The sequence below is a fragment of the Myotis davidii genome, unplaced genomic scaffold (assembly GCF_000327345.1).
Source record: "Myotis davidii unplaced genomic scaffold, ASM32734v1 scaffold1884, whole genome shotgun sequence".
NCBI lineage: Eukaryota > Metazoa > Chordata > Mammalia > Chiroptera > Vespertilionidae > Myotis > Myotis davidii.
In genome coordinates this window covers 380,104-385,042 of record NW_006295198.1, presented here as the reverse complement: position 1 = coordinate 385,042, position 4,939 = coordinate 380,104, and positions in this window count along the sequence as shown.

Sequence of the window (4,939 nt, the reverse complement as noted above, 5' to 3'; positions counted from 1 at the left end):
TTTCTGGCTCAGTCTCTAAGATTTCTCTGCCCTGTGTCTTATAGGCTGTTCTCATAAAGCCTCAAGACTTTTCTCCCCAAAACATTTACAACAGTTTGAGCCTTGAAGGAAAGTGTAACCTTAGTGGTTTGTTCAGCTCCTTGCTGATGCTGCAGAGCACATCCCACCCCATGAAGCGGGCACTGAAGGTTACAAGCCTGGATTACCTCATTGGGCAATAAATTACCTGTCAAGTATATTGTGAGTTCTGTGTCCTTAGAAACTTAAGGACCAGTAGTTAGTTACTGTTCCGTGAAATTTTTACGGAGCCCTTGGGACGTATTTATCTTGTCAACAGGAATCGATATTTGTAACGAATTAGTGGACACAAATATAAATGTGATATCAGCAGAACAATACGTACTCTGAAAAGCAAGCGTTAGAAGTAACTAGTTTATCTTGCCTCCAAGTCCTAGGAGAAGCACTACTATTTGCTGAGTGCCACCCATATTATAGGCAATTCACAAATATTATCTTCATTCTCCAGCAACCCTGTGAAGCATTAGTGTTTCTGCTTAATGGGTGAAGAAACAGGCTGGAGGAAGTTAAGTGTTCGATCCATGATTATACACGAAGTACACATTAGCGCTGGGAGTCAGTCCAGCGTCTATCCGAATTCACAGCCTGTCGATGCTCTTGAACGTGCTCTCTCCTCTTGGGAGTCTTGCCTTGAAGCATGCCTTTAAACCCCGTGGGATACCTGGCCTCACTTTGCAGAAGACGCGCTGAAAGTACATTAGAAAGTACATTCTGAACTTGCGTTGTTTTATTGTTAAAAATGAAACAACGTTACACTACTATAAAACAAATTAATCCAGAATCAGATTTCCCTGTGTGATAAATCAGGTTCAGAGGAATTCCACTTGCTGTCAAAGTGGCATCCGCAGCATGACTTTCACTCTCATCACCCCTGAAATGTGAGAGTATGTAAATAAGTGAGGGTTTACTAGCACCTCTCATTCTTACAGAATGAGGTTCCAGAGAGTTCATGCTGAATCAGAGAATGAACTCTATGTAGCCCTCATTAATTGTAAGGGCTATTGCAACCATTAGTTTCTGTCAATTCACAATTGCTTTAAGTGAGTCGAAGGCACTTGAGTTTCCCGGGTTGTGTTATATCTACATTTGTCTTCCCAGGTAACGCTCATCATTCTCCCTGGCAGTTGTTTGGCTTTCCCCATGCACGGCGCTTGGCAGTGCTCAGAGGAGTAGTAAGTCTTTTCTTTCAAAACAGTCAATTATCTCCTGATCTTTTCAGTGTGATGGGTGTTTCCCTAGGGGGACTTAATAAACCTTTTAAACGAAATGGTTAGCTCTTAATTTGAAATTCCTTCTTTATGATATAATTTACGTAAGAAATAATTTATATGCATAGGCTATATCTCAGATAAAAACAAGACCTATCAAGCATTTTATGCAAATTATATTTATCTTTACTGCCAGCTGTCTGTCAGCATTTTACTGAGAAAAATGCCCGCCGGCCTAATAGATTGTGACTTGGTCAGAGTCACAGGGCAGACTGACAGCTAGTGTTCAAATTCTGGCTGCTCTAAGCTTGCATTTGCTGTTCTTCACTCATTATCTCTATGACCTGGCTTTATTTTTTTATCCATCAAAATAAAATAATGTCATTTTGTTCCATACACAAGACTGGAGTAAGGCTCCAGTTAAATGCAATATATATATATTTTAAAATGGAAGATGCAGTCACAAGGAAGCTACCAGCAGATTTAAAAAGGGAGAACCGAATTTATTGGGCCACTTACAGAACATCTGCTTCTGCTCAGTTCTTTTCTTCTCCCTAAAAACTGCAATCCCATTGCGATACTAACAGCACATTCCATTGGGAGACCGCATTTGGCGAATGAAACTCCTACCATAGTTAAAAGCCTTCCTTTGTGAGAACAAACTCTCACTACACAATAATGCCCTGTGAGCCAGTCCCTGTTCTCCACACTGACTAACTCCTGCCTCCTCCCAAATTACTATTTTTATGGGTTTTGCAAGCACGGCAGAAGGAAGACTCCAGGTGAAGGAATTCAGCCTGATCCGTGTGGTTCTGAGTGGTAATCGCAGGTAGGCAATGAATATCCATGACCAGCATATTGCTACCTCCTCTCCCCAGGAAAGTGTGAAAGCTAAACTTAGACAGTGTCACATATTGAAAGTTATGGAAATGAATTTCTTAGCATAACAGAAGTTTTGAGAGAAAATAACTTGACTAAGGTACATTCAAGTTTCTAACCTGGGCTAGTATATCATTTGGGGCCAAATATGAGAAAGTTCTATGCATAATTTATTGTATTTTTACAATTCCAAGACTGGATAAAAGCATGAGGAAAGTAGGAAGTACAGAAGATAGGACTGTCTACAAGAAAATATCAAGAAAAACGAAATTTTGAATGAACTTCAGTGAGGTATTCTTACGGGGGAAATTGGGGTATCTTCTTCCCTAAGGGATGCTGGGGTGGGGTCCTTACGATATCTCGAGAAAAAGAATTTTCTGAGACTTTCATGGGAAGATGAGTGATTTTTACTTGTTGGAGCTACATCCCTGTGTTTCCATAGTCCTATTCCAGTCACAGAAGAAATGTAGCTGGGGTTTCAGTAAAGCTAAAACCAAAGCCAGTGTCCAGAGTTTCAGTTCCACATTGCATCCAGGTCCAGTTCAGCATCAGGCTTGCAGCATCCATTAGTTCGTTGTGTGTACAAATGCCAGGAAGCAGGGGCGAGAGAGCCCCACAAGCCAGGAATTAAGTGCAACAGGCCAAGAGTGAACTCCTCTGTTCAGGGCATTAAATATCCCAAGTTGCAGTAGCCACACCCATTCTGGCCAGTGATCTGTTCCCAGGAGTGTCTGACAGGCAAGTACCTTCCCCATGTCACCCCAACTTTACTGGGTATGCGTCTATTCTCCAGCCCCTTCCCCAGCATTCTGCAGGGAATAGACAGTGGCTCCCTGGGGAGTTTAAAGCTCTAGTTTCCTGGTGAACCTGCCCAAATGACCTACCTATACTAATAAAAGGGTAATATGCCAACTAGACCAGACAGACTGGCAGTTGCAGCAGCAGTGGGGTGACGGGGACAGCACCTTCCCCTGATTGGCCTGGTCGCCTCCCGCAGTGGGAGGCCAGAGGCAGCAGCTGTGGCCGGGTGATGGAGGTGGCGCCTTCCCCTGATTGGTCCAGTTGCCTCCTACAAAGGGAGGCCAGACTGCAGCTTAGCCATTAGTAGAACACCCCCTGAAGGCTCTCAGACTGTGAGAGGGGGAAGGTTGGGCTGAGGAACCACCCCCCAGCGCACAAATTTTTGTGCACTGGGCCTCTAATCTTTAATATTTGGCATTCCCTTTGCTCCTTTTCTGTGATTAATTACTATGTTAATTACAATGGTATTAGTGTGATTTATGTACAGTATACTTCATTTAAACAGCACATAGCACAATTTGATGAATTCTGAAAGATGTATATACTCCTGGAACAATCAAGATACATAATCCTATATAACAAAAGCATAATATGCAAATCAACCGAACTGTGGAACAACCGGTCACTATGATGTGTACTGACCATCAGGGGGCAGATGCTCAATTCAGGAGCTGCCCCAGCCCACAGGCCCCAGGTCAGCCAAGGTGGGTGTGAGCAGGGGCCCCCTGATTGCCTTGCCGATTGCCCACAGATTGGTCCTGATCGCTGGCCAAGACTAGGGACCCTACCTGTGCACAAATTTCATGCACTGGCCTCTAGTAGTTTATATTATCCCAAAAGTTTTTCTCATACCTTTTGTAGTCCATCTCTCCTCTGCAAACTGACACAGCAAAATGTTCATTCATTTTTTGTCAACTGTAGATTACTTTGCAGTTTTTATACTTTTATGTAAGTGGAATTGTACAGCATACATTCTCTTATGTCTGACATCTTTCACTCAGTATCTTATTTTGAAATTTATTTATACAGTTGTATCATTAATAGTTTATTTCCTTTGGTTGTATAGAATTCAATATGATAAATATAAAGTATACATTTCTTGTTTTACTTCAATACATGGTCATCATTTGATGAGTTATTTCACTTTTTAGGTATCAAGAACAAAGATGCCAGGAGCATTTATATGTGGTTTTGTGTAATTATATGTTTTAACTTATAGGGGGAAAGTTTAGGTGCAGAATAACTAGACTAAAGAAGAGTTTAGCTTTTAAAAAACTGCCAAATTATTTTAAAAGTTTTTGTAAAATTGTAAATTTCTACCAGCATTGAATGAGAATTCTCATGTTCAATATCCTCATCAATACTTGATATACTCAGTATTTATAATTTTAACCACTCTAATAATTGTGTTGTTGTTTTTTCTTTTCTATTTAAAATATTTCAATAGAAATGTAACATATAGAGAGAGAAAATGCAAGGATGATAGGTATATATCTGGATGAATTTCTTAAAGTGTACACACAATTAAACCACTAGCTAGGTCAAAAAAGAAGGGAGAGTGTTAGGTTACATAGAATATAATTTCTTGAAGTAATATATAGTTAAACAGAGTGAGGGTTTGAAGATTATAGTGGTGCTATTTTAATTCAAGTATAATTCAGAGAAAAGCTCTCTAAGGATAATACAGGCCAACTAAGGATGCAGATAAATAGAAATTTGAAGTTTTGGGAATTTCGTCTTGGGGATTTATTTAGTCCAACTTCATACTCAAAGCAAATAATCACCAACACGACATCCCAGAAAATGGGTAACCCTTATTCCTCCTCCCATGGTAGGGAGTTTGCTGCCTCACAAGGTAGATAACTTACTTCTTAGCAATGTCTTGTTATTTTTAATGCACTTTTACACAGTGGCCTGTGCTTGCGGTCACTACTTATTATATCTATATCCAACCACTTAAACTCTGGGACATT